Below are 13213 nucleotides of genomic sequence, written 5' to 3' on the forward strand. Positions count from 1 at the left end.
CTTATTGTATTCAATTGAATAAACTAGTTTTACTTTTTTGGTGACAATTAACTTTAATAAATCACAGTTCCCAAAATTTAACTTTTTTTCTTAATTTCAGTTATGATGAAAAGGATCAATCTAAATAAATTTAATTCAACTAGTGCTTTTTCATATCAAATATAATTTAGTAATTCGTAATTTTTAAAAACAAAATGCCTATTATTCATTCTTTGTTGTGAATAATTGAAATGGATTATATATTAATATGTCTATGAAATTTGAAAAGAGAAAAATGATAAAGTATGTTCATGGCTCTGATAAAATCATTACATGATGTCCTTACCAATTTTTTTGGCTTAAAAGATTGCATAAATATGTAATAAAATTTCGAGAAAAAAAATATTACTCAAAAACTACTGATTGTTAATAGACATTTATTTTTCGAGAGCGATATTTGATTATAATATATTCAAAATTCATTGATATTTTCCCCTTGTCTTACATGATTTGGAAAACAAATTTTGAACGAGATTTCAACAAGACTGAAACGTCAGAAGTACAAATTTTAAAAGTGGAAGCCTTGAGATACCAACTCAGACAGTACCGGAATGAATCAAGTGAATTATCTTGTACATTTCTCTTCGGGTTTTTAGGGCATCAAGATAGAAAAAGATTTCAGAACATCATTTAGTCAATCGTTCATTTTTTTTAAATAAATAAGGCCGTTAGTTTTCTCGTTTGAACTGTTTTACATTGTCATTTCGGCGCCTTTTATAGCTGACTATGCGGTATGGGTTTTGCATATTGTTGAAGGCCGTACGGTGACCTATAGTTGTTAATTTCTATGTCATATTGGTCTCTTGTGGACAGTGGTCTCATTGGCAATCATACCTTTTTTTATTTATATTTATATACTGTTCAAAGTGTGTGTCTTCTTCAAGTCAGGAACATTTGGCTTTGTTATGGCTCTTGCATGATTTTACATTTAAGTTCATTTATGTATAAAGCACCGGTATATGTATAATCAGAGTTTAATATGACGTACAATACAACTAAGCAAATATTCAGTTTTGTTTAAGAACCAGCTTAATCACTCCTTCGGGTGCGCATTTTTCTTGCTGTATTAATTTCCAATTGGTGACCTTTAGTTGTTTTCTGCTCTTTGGGCGAATTTTGTCTCTTTGACATATTCTCCATTTCTATTCTTAATCTAAATAGCAAGCTACATTTGGTGTAAAACAGCCTTATGTGTAGATTTATTTTTCTTAACAATGTTATGTTATCTAGTTAATTGTTTTTGTGTTTGTGAGTTGCTCAATCTGATTTCTTGATGTATTAATTCTGAATATATTCGGTAGACTTAAATAAAATACAATTTGCGATTTTTTTATTGTAATTTGTATAATACATAAATTACATTGAAATAATTTCATCTCTTTTGGCGTGGCATCAACGTCAGTCTGTGATCAAGGTATCTACAAAAAGACAAAATAATTGTAACTGAAAAGACGTATCTTTCATAATCCATAATAATACAAAATATATATAAATAACTACACATGTATCAAGTGTATGCGAGTTTGCACCTAAAATGCCATTTGTTACAAAAAAAATATTTCAACTTTTAACCTAACATTCTTTAATTAAATATACTAGTAAACAGTTTTGAAGGATACTTAGTGGAATATCAAGTTGAAACTAAATAAAACAATAACATGATAGTCATTTAGTTACACGTGAACATTAATAATTTCTGGATTGTTAAAGTGACGACACCATTTGTGTAGTCAAAAACGTAATATACAATGTTGTATATGCTTCATATTTTTTTTTATGAAGATTATAATATGGAGTTTATTGGTCATGTTGGTTGTATGCAATATTGTTTTTATTAAAACAAAAAGATATAAGACAAATGATAAGATTGGTCCAAAGTTATTTAGATCTTAAAGATATATATTATAAAGGACATTAATAGAAACTCCACGTTAAGATAAAACAAATCAATTTATTTTATAAATACATGTATCATCTCTAGATAAGGACCCCGCATAAAAAACATAGGAAAACACTACAGTCTGTCTGTCTGTCTGTCTTATCATTCGTTTTGTTGTCTGTTTGGATGAGCTCAAAAGCTGAAAATGACTAAGTATACATGGTTTACTTTTCAAATTGTTATTTGGATGGAGAGTTGTCTCATTGGCACTCACACCACATCTTCCTATATCTATACACATGGAAAAAAGTATTGCAACACCAAATTAAAATTGAAATTAAAAAACACTCTTTATTTTTTTTTTATATAATTTGGTAAAATAGAACTAGTTAAACTTTATCACCTGAGTTTAATCAATACATATCGACTCGATAAGTTTTTATCTGTACATGCAGCTACTGTATCCGTAAACAGCAAAACAGATGTTTGTATCCTCATTGTTTTCAACACTTTAAATAACCAAGTTTTTAAAGTTATGTGAATGACACCTTGTAATGGGTCCTTGACAACTCTTAACTGTGGCAAGATGGCAGATTATCAGTTTAAGAGAAGCAGGGATGTCGCTGTTACAACTGTACGTATTGTTGGTCATTACCATTCCACTATAAGTCGTTTTGAGATTAAAATCAGGCAATAAACGCTGTTAAAGACCTTCCAAGATAATGAAGACCCCCTATACCATTTGCTAGGAAAAATCAAGCATAAGGAAGGTTATTCAGAAGGAAACCCATTGCATACAAGACAATCCTAAAAAGAGAGCGGTGGCCATACATGAGCCTTTTAACAAGAACTGTTCGAGATCGACTCATCGCTACTGGTTACCGTGCGACAAGACCATTTCGGAGACCTTTGCTAACGAAAAGACACACAGTTTTCCGTATCCAATGTAGTGCAGAGCTCGCCAAATAGGAAATTAGCATCGTGGAGAAAGATCCAATGTTCAAATGGAATTCGGTTCATCTTCCTTGGCCCGATCGTAGCCCGGATTTGAACCATATCGAGCATATTTGGGACACTATTGGGAGAAAAAAGCGAAAGGACACCCCAGTTCAAACACATCATGAAATAAACAATGCCGTTCATCAGAAATGGTTGCTGCTACCTTAGCAACAACTTAGTCGATTTATGGTTGGAATCAGAAGACGTTTAGATGCGGTTGAATAGAGGCTGCGCACAAAGTACTATTCTTTGGCGTATAACAATCAACCATGATGTGAACAGTCATCTGAAGATTAATTTTGAAATGTCTGACATTGTAAAGTTCGAATACAGTGATAGTTGTAAAATGCATTTTTTTGTACAAAACACACTTCATTTTGTTATTAAAATTGTGGTTATATAAATCATTTTTTTCTGAAACTTTTTTTGTTCGTTTTAATGCCAATGTTATCATCAACTATGTTTCAATAATATTATGCACATATTTTATCATATTTCATCCAAAAAATGAGGCCGATTTTTCAAGTTTTAAAAAATCAAGGTGTCGCAATACTTTTTTCCATGTGTATCTATATAAGGAGACCATTAAAACTTTGCACAGTTGTTTTGCAAGATATGTACAAATGAAGATGTGCGGTTAGTTTTTTCGTGATATTTATAGCATTAAATTTGTAAAAATACATTTTATAAATGGTCTTTTGTAAACGCCGAAAGGCCAATAAAATTCTGTTCAATTAAATGGCATAATATATAGATGTGTATATTATACAATGGTTACTTTTAGCTCTTAAATTTTCCAAATTTAGGTAATGTTAAGTAAAATAGACATAAATTATGAGAAATGTCGTATGTAAACGTAATAAATAAAAAAAACCAACTATACGTTATTGAGAGAATTGACGATTGCAAAGGAATTGTATCTTAGAAGAGAATACGTGGAATTATTGCCAATGTCCACAAGAGACAACAATGACACAGACATTAACAACTTTAGGTCACCGGTTTATGCCTACTTTTGTTGAAAGATAACATATTTAAGAAGAATCTGCTGTAGTATAGTGTTATAAAAATGGGGGTCTTTTTTAACAATATCTTGGTGTAACAATTTACTAAGTTTACAGCTTTGAAATAAGTATCCCTGATTTTAGCTTACAAACAAGTTAGGAGAATTACTTTTGATTTGGTTAGATATTATTTCTTCATTATATTACGTATTCATAACACATTTCATTTCACAAAATATATTTGATAAATTATTGAGATTACACAAACACCCTCTTTTTTATTTTTATTTTTCTTCTCTCTGTTCTATCATTATCATGATTATGATTCGTGTTGCCGTTTATATTGGGTAAAGTGTTGTTTTCCCAAACATGTGCGTTATCGGCTATAGCTAAGATGTGTTTTGTCTAAATAATACTTTTATCCACAGGATTAAACTTATGTAATTATATTTGATGAGTAGTCAAACTTTTCTTATTTATCTACTGATCTTTCACTAATGTCGAAATGTAAATGTATTGCAGAATTAAGTAAAGCTTTTCGTGTTTTGGTCAAACAATCACCCGAGAACAGACATTATTTTTCCACAATAATTAATAAACGCAAGGATACATTTATGCCGTATTAGTTTTATTTATATTTAGTAAATACACAATTCAAAATATGAAAAATACAGTATATTTGACATTTGGAAACTCGTGCATGGCTTGACGTTCTTACAAATATACATTGTGTATCTAGGACATGCATGGTTAAACCCGATCATAAATATAACCATATTAGGCATGTGTACAAGAAACAATTGTTCTAACCTTCGTGCAAAGACTAATCCTGAGTCAAATGATTCTTTTTGATGCATCTAATTGTTTTTAAAATTATCTTATTATTTTTTAAATTTTTTTTTTAATTTTTTATTTCTATATTTGTTTTCATTTCGTTTAGAATTTTATGAAATGTTTAAATCTTTCGGGTTTTTTTCTGAGACAAAATGTTATATTATAGTTTATATGTAATTAATATCAAAGTGTGATGTAATTTCTTTCTTTTGTATCATATTGCTAAATTATCATGTCTTTTTGCAATACCAAAAGATTTCATTAATGCCATTCTATTTTTTAAAAGTCATATTATATGAGTAATTGACAAAACAATGTTCATAGTCTTCCTTTCTACAATGCTTACAATAATTTCGTCCCAGTCCCAGGTAGCACCACAGTTATCACCAAAGAAAAAATCATAGTAATCATCAGAGTAATCAACATAACTATACAATTCTCTGAAATAGAAGCAACAAACAATGAAATTCTCTCGTTAAATTACTGTGAATCTACATCTTAACAGTGAAGGGGAAATAACTGTTGATGAATGTACTGCACTAATAAAACTTAAAACGCCGAGGCCTGATAGCCTTAATCTTGAATATTAGAGTGATACTTAATAAAGCGCGAGAACTTGACAGCCTTAATGTGGAATATTACAGTGCTACTTAAAAGCGCCCGGGCCTGACAGCCTGACTGTGGAATATCACAGTGATACTTAAAATTGCGCCCGAGCCTGACAGCCTAAATGTGGAATATTACTGTGATACTCAATAAAGCGCTCGGGCCAGACAGCCTAAATGTGGAATAATACAGTGATACCTAATAATGCACCCGGGCCTGAAAGCCTCAATGTTGAATATTAGAGTATTACTTAATAAAGCGGCCGGGTCTAATAGCCTCAATGTGGAATAATACATAGATACCTAATTAAGCGCCTGGGCCTGCCTACCTACATGTGGAATATTACAGTGATACTTCTTAAAGCGCACGGGCCTGACAGCCTAAATTTGGAATAGTACAGTGATACTTAATAAAGTGCCCGGGCCTAAGAGCCTCAATGTAGAATAATACAGCGATACTTAAAAAAGCGCCCAGGCCTTACAGCCTAAATGTGGAATATTACAGTGATACTTAATAAAGCGCCCGAGCCTGACAGCCTAAGTGTGGAATATTACAGTGATACTTAATAAAGCGCCCGAGCCTGACAGCCTAAATGTGGAATATTACTGTGATACTCAATAAAGCGCCCGGGCCTGACAGCCTCAATGTTGACTATCAGAGTGATACTTAATAAAGCGCCCGGACTTGACGGTCTAAATGTGGAATATTACAGTGATACTTAAAAAGCGTCCGGGCCTGACAGACTGAATGTGGAATATTAGTGAGATACTCAATAAAGCGCCCGGGCCATACAGCCTAAATGTGGAATTTTACAGTGATACTTAATAAAGCGCAAGGGCCTGACAGCCTCAATGTTGAGTATTAGAGTGATACTTAATAAAGCGCCCGGACTTGACAGCCTCAATGATGAATATTACAGTGATACTTAAAAATGCGCCCGAGCCTGCCTACCTACATGTGGAATATTACAGTAATACTTCATAAAGCGCACGAACCTGACAGCCTAAATTTGGAATAGTACAGTGATACTTAAAAAAGCGCCAATAACTGACAGCCTAAATGTGGAATATTACAGTGATACTTAATAAAGCGCCCGGGCCTGACAGCCTCAAGGTTGAATATTAGAGCAATACTTAATAAAGCGCCCAGGCCTGATAGCCTGAATGTGGAATATTACAGTAATCCTTAATAAAGCGCCCGGACTTGACAGCCTTAATGTGGAATATTACAGTGATACTTAATAAAGCGCCCGGGCCTGCCTGCCTACATGTGGAATATTACAGTGATACTTCATAAAGCGCACGGGCCTGACAGTCTAAATTAGGAAAATTACAGTGATAATTAATAAAGCGCCCGGGCCCGACAGTCTAAATGTGGAATATTACAGTGATACTTAATAAAGCGATATATTAAGTTTCACTGACATATTCCACATTTAGGTTGTCAGGCACGGGCGCTTTATTAAGTATGTCTGTTATATTCCACATTCAGGCTGTCAGGCCCTGGCGCAATATAAAGTCTCGCTGTAATATTCCAGATTTAGGCTGTCAGGCCCGAGTACTACATTAAGTAAATGTGAAATATTACAGTGAAACTTAATAAAGCGCATGGGCCTGACAGCCTAATTGGGGAATATAAAAGTGATACTCAACAAAGCGCCCGGGCCTGAGAGCCTAAATGTGGAACATTACAGCGATACTTTCAAAGCCCCCGGGCCTGACAGCCTAAATGTAGAATATTACAGTGATACTAAAAAAGCCCCCGGGCCTGACAGCCTCAATGTGGAATAATGCAGCGATACTTAAAAAAGCGCCCAGAACTGACAGCCTAAATGTGGAATATTACAGTGATACTTAAAAAAGCGCCCGAGTCTGACAGCCTAAATGTGGAATATTACAGTGATTCCTAATAAAACGCCCGGGCCTGCCTGCCTACATGTGGAATATAACAGTGATACTTCATAAAGCGCACGGGCCTGACAGTCTAAATTAGGAATATTACAGTGATACTTAATAAAGTGCCCGGGCCTGACAGTCTAAATGTGGAATATTACAGTGATATTTAATAAAGCGCCTGGGCCTGATAGCCTGAATGTGGGAAATTACAGTGATACTTAATAAAGCGCCCGGACTTGACAGCCTTAATGTGGAATATTACAGTGATACTTAATAAAGCGCCCGGGCCTGACGGACTAAATGAGGAATATTACAGTGATTCTGAATAAAGCACCCGAGCCTGACAGCTTAAATGTTGAATATTACAGCGATACTTACAAAAGCGCCCGGGCATGACAGCGTAAATGTAGCATATTACAGTGATACTTACTAAAGCGCTTGGGCTTGGCGGACTTAATGTGAAATATTACAGCGGTACCTAATAATACGCCCGGGCTTGACAAACAAAGTGTGAAATATTACAGTGATACTGACTAAAGCACCCGGGCCTGACAGCCTAAATGTGGAATATTACAGTGATATTTAATAAAGCGCCCGGGCCAGATAGCCTTAATGTGACATATTACAGTGATACTTAATAAGCCTGGGTCTGCCTGTTTACATGTTGAATATAATAGTGATACTTCATAAAGCGCACGGGCCTGACAGCCTAAATTTAGAACAGTACAGTGATACTTAATAAAGTGCCAAGGCCTAAGAGCTTCAATGTGGAATAATACAGCGATACTTAAAAAAGCGCCCAGGCCTGACAGCCTAAACGTGGAATATTACAGTGATACTTGATAAAGCGCCCGAGCCTGACAGCCTAAATGTGGAATATTACTGTGATAGTCAGTAAAGCGCCCGGACCTGACAGCCTTACTGTAGAATTTTACAGTGATACTAAATAAAGCACCCGGGCCTGACAGCCTCAATGTTGAATATTAGATTGATACTTGATAAAGCGCCCGGACTTGACAGCCGAAATGAGGAATATTACAATAATACTTAATAAAGCAGCCGGGTCTAATAGCCTCAATGTGGAATAATACATAGATACCTAATTAAGCGCCTGGGCCTGCCTACCTACATGTGGAATATTACAGTGATACTTCTTAAAGCGCACGGGCCTGACAGCCTAAATTTGGAATAGTACAGTGATACTTAATAAAGTGCCCGGGCCTAAGAGCCTCAATGTAGAATAATACAGCGATACTTAAAAAAGCGCCCAGGCCTTACAGCCTAAATGTGGAATATTACAGTGATACTTAATAAAGCGCCCGAGCCTGACAGCCTAAGTGTGGAATATTACAGTGATACTTAATAAAGCGCCCGAGCCTGACAGCCTAAATGTGGAATATTACTGTGATACTCAATAAAGCGCCCGGGCCTGACAGCCTCAATGTTGACTATCAGAGTGATACTTAATAAAGCGCCCGGACTTGACGGTCTAAATGTGGAATATTACAGTGATACTTAAAAAGCGTCCGGGCCTGACAGACTGAATGTGGAATATTAGTGAGATACTCAATAAAGCGACCGGGCCATACAGCCTAAATGTGGAATTTTACAGTGATACTTAATAAAGCGCAAGGGCCTGACAGCCTCAATGTTGAGTATTAGAGTGATACTTAATAAAGCGCCCGGACTTGACAGCCTCAATGATGAATATTACAGTGATACTTAAAAATGCGCCCGAGCCTGCCTACCTACATGTGGAATATTACAGTAATACTTCATAAAGCGCACGAACCTGACAGCCTAAATTTGGAATAGTACAGTGATACTTAAAAAAGCGCCAATAACTGACAGCCTAAATGTGGAATATTACAGTGATACTTAATAAAGCGCCCGGGCCTGACAGCCTCAAGGTTGAATATTAGAGCAATACTTAATAAAGCGCCCAGGCCTGATAGCCTGAATGTGGAATATTACAGTAATCCTTAATAAAGCGCCCGGACTTGACAGCCTTAATGTGGAATATTACAGTGATACTTAATAAAGCGCCCGGGCCTGCCTGCCTACATGTGGAATATTACAGTGATACTTCATAAAGCGCACGGGCCTGACAGTCTAAATTAGGAAAATTACAGTGATAATTAATAAAGCGCCCGGGCCCGACAGTCTAAATGTGGAATATTACAGTGATACTTAATAAAGCGATATATTAAGTTTCACTGACATATTCCACATTTAGGTTGTCAGGCACGGGCGCTTTATTAAGTATTACTGTTATATTCCACATTCAGGCTGTCAGGCCCTGGCGCAATATAAAGTCTCGCTGTAATATTCCAGATTTAGGCTGTCAGGCCCGAGTACTACATTAAGTAAATGTGAAATATTACAGTGAAACTTAATAAAGCGCATGGGCCTGACAGCCTAATTGGGGAATATAAAAGTGATACTCAACAAAGCGCCCGGGCCTGAGAGCCTAAATGTGGAACATTACAGCGATACTTTCAAAGCCCCCGGGCCTGACAGCCTAAATGTAGAATATTACAGTGATACTTAGAAAAGCGCCCAGAACTGACAGCCTAAATGTGGAATATTACAGTGATACTTAAAAAAGCGCCCGAGTCTGACAGCCTAAATGTGGAATATTACAGTGATTCCTAATAAAACGCCCGGGCCTGCCTGCCTACATGTGGAATATAACAGTGATACTTCATAAAGCGCACGGGCCTGACAGTCTAAATTAGGAATATTACAGTGATACTTAATAAAGTGCCCGGGCCTGACAGTCTAAATGTGGAATATTACAGTGATATTTAATAAAGCGCCTGGGCCTGATAGCCTGAATGTGGAAAATTACAGTGATACTTAATAAAGCGCCCGGACTTGACAGCCTTAATGTGGAATATTACAGTGATACTTAATAAAGCGCCCGGGCCTGACGGACTAAATGAGGAATATTACAGTGATTCTGAATAAAGCACCCGAGCCTGACAGCTTAAATGTTGAATATTACAGCGATACTTACAAAAGCGCCCGGGCATGACAGCGTAAATGTAGCATATTACAGTGATACTTACTAAAGCGCTTGGGCTTGGCGGACTTAATGTGAAATATTACAGCGGTACCTAATAATACGCCCGGGCTTGACAAACAAAGTGTGAAATATTACAGTGATACTGACTAAAGCACCCGGGCCTGACAGCCTAAATGTGGAATATTACAGTGATATTTAATAAAGCGCCCGGGCCAGATAGCCTTAATGTGACATATTACAGTGATACTTAATAAGCCTGGGTCTGCCTGTTTACATGTTGAATATAATAGTGATACTTCATAAAGCGCACGGGCCTGACAGCCTAAATTTAGAACAGTACAGTGATACTTAATAAAGTGCCAAGGCCTAAGAGCCTCAATGTGGAATAATACAGCGATACTTAAAAAAGCGCCCAGGCCTGACAGCCTAAACGTGGAATATTACAGTGATACTTGATAAAGCGCCCGAGCCTGACAGCCTAAATGTGGAATATTACTGTGATAGTCAGTAAAGCGCCCGGGCCTGACAGCCTTACTGTAGAATTTTACAGTGATACTAAATAAAGCACCCGGGCCTGACAGCCTCAATGTTGAATATTAGATTGATACTTGATAAAGCGCCCGGACTTGACAGCCGAAATGTGGAATATTACAATAATACTTAATAAAGCAGCCGGGTCTAATAGCCTCAATGTGGAATAATACAGTGATACCTAATAAAGCGCCCGGGCCTGCCTACATGTGGAATATAACAGTGATACTTCATAAAGCGCACGGGCCTGACAGTCTAAATTAGGAATATTACAGTGATACTTAATAAAGTGCCCGGGCCTGACAGTCTAAATGTGGAATATTACAGTGATATTTAATAAAGCGCCTGGGCCTGATAGCCTGAATGTGGAAAATTACAGTGATACTTAATAAAGCGCCCGGACTTGACAGCCTTAATGTGGAATATTACAGTGATACTTAATAAAGCGCCCGGGCCTGACGGACTAAATGAGGAATATTACAGTGATTCTGAATAAAGCACCCGAGCCTGACAGCTTAAATGTTGAATATTACAGCGATACTTACAAAAGCGCCCGGGCATGACAGCGTAAATGTAGCATATTACAGTGATACTTACTAAAGCGCTTGGGCTTGGCGGACTTAATGTGAAATATTACAGCGGTACCTAATAATACGCCCGGGCTTGACAAACAAAGTGTGAAATATTACAGTGATACTGACTAAAGCACCCGGGCCTGATAGCCTAAATTCGAAATATTACAGTGATACTACATAAAACATCCGGGCCTTAGATCCTTCATGTGGTATATTATAGCGATACCTAATAAAACGCACGGGCCTGACAGCCTAAATATGGAATATTACAGTGATACTTAAAAAGCGCCCGAGTCTGACAGCCTAAATTTGGAACAGTACAGTGATACTTAATAAAGTGCCAAGGCCTAAGAGCCTCAATGTGGAATAATACAGCGATACTTAAAAAAGCGCCCAGGCCTGACAGCCTAAACGTGGAATATTACAGTGATACTTGATAAAGCGCCCGAGCCTGACAGCCTAAATGTGGAATATAACTGTGATAGTCAGTAAAGCGCCCGGGCCTGACAGCCTTACTGTGGAGTTTTACAGTGATACAAAATAAAGCACCCGGGCTTGACAGCCTCAATGTTGAATATTAGATTGATACTTGATAAAGCGCCCGGACTTGACAGCCGAAATGTGGAATATTACAATGATACTTAAAAAAGCGGCCGGGTCTAATAGCCTCAATTTGGAATAATACAGTGATACCTAATAAAGCGCTCGAGCTTGCCTGCCTACATGTGGAATATAACAGTGATACTTCATAAAGCGCACGGGCCTGACAGTCTAAATTAGGAATATTACAGTGATACTTAATAAAGTGCCCGGGCCTGACAGTCTAAATGTGGAATATTACAGTGATATTTAATAAAGTGCCTGGGCCTGATAGCCTGAATGTGGAAAATTACAGTGATACTTAATAAAGCGCGCGGACTTGACAGCCTTAATGTGGAATATTACAGTGATACTTAATAAAGTGCCTGGGCCTGACGGACTAAATGAGGAATATTACAGTGATTCTGAATAAAGCACCCGAGCCTGACAGCTTAAATGTTGAATATTACAGCGATACTTAAAAAAGCGCCCGGGCCTGACAGCGTAATTGTAGCATATTACAGTGATACTTACTAAAGCGCTTGGGCTTGGCGGACTTAATGTGAAATATTACAGCGGTACCTAATAATACGCCCGGGCTTGACAAACAAAGTGTGGAATATTACAGTGATACTGACTAAAGCACCCGGGCCTGATAGCCTAAATTCGAAATATTACAGTGATACTACATAAAACACCCGGGCCTTAGATCCTTCATGTGGTATATTATAGCGATACCTAATAAAACGCACGGGCCTGACAGCCTAAATATGGAATATTACAGTGATACTTAAAAAAGCGCCCGAGTCTGACAGCCTAAATGTAGAATATTTTTGTGATAGTCAGTAAAGCGCCCGGGCCTGACAGCCTTACTGTGGAATTTTACGGTGATACTAAATAAAGCACCCAGGCCTGACAGCCTCAATGTTGAATATTAGATTGATACTTGATAAAGCGCCCGGACTTGACAGCCGAAATGTGGAATATTACAATGATACTTCATAAAGCGGCCGGGTCTCATAGCCTCAATGTGGAATAATACAGTGATACCTAATAAAACGCCCGGGCCTGCCTGCCTACATGTGGAATATAACAGTGATACTTCATAAAGCGCACGGGCCTGACAGTCTAAATTAGGAATATTAAAGTGATACTTAATAAAGTGCCCGGGCCTGACAGCCTAAATGTGGAATATTACAGTGATATTTAATAAAGCGCCTGGGCCTGATAGCCTGAATGTTGAA

At 37.2% G+C, this 13213-nt stretch overlaps 1 long non-coding RNA gene across 1 annotated transcript; it reads right to left on the reverse strand.

Annotated features, from left to right (window-relative positions):
* Positions 1–1354: 1354 nt before the first annotated feature.
* LOC139502988 (uncharacterized) lies at positions 1355–5378 on the reverse strand. Its single transcript, XR_011658990.1, has 2 exons — positions 5102–5378; positions 1355–1457 (listed from the first exon to the last, which is right to left on the reverse strand). It is a non-coding gene; the product is annotated as an uncharacterized lncRNA (long non-coding RNA).
* Positions 5379–13213: the final 7835 nt, after the last annotated feature.

The sequence above is a fragment of the Mytilus edulis genome, chromosome 14, assembly GCF_963676685.1.
Source record: "Mytilus edulis chromosome 14, xbMytEdul2.2, whole genome shotgun sequence".
Taxonomy (NCBI): Eukaryota; Metazoa; Mollusca; class Bivalvia; order Mytilida; family Mytilidae; genus Mytilus; species Mytilus edulis.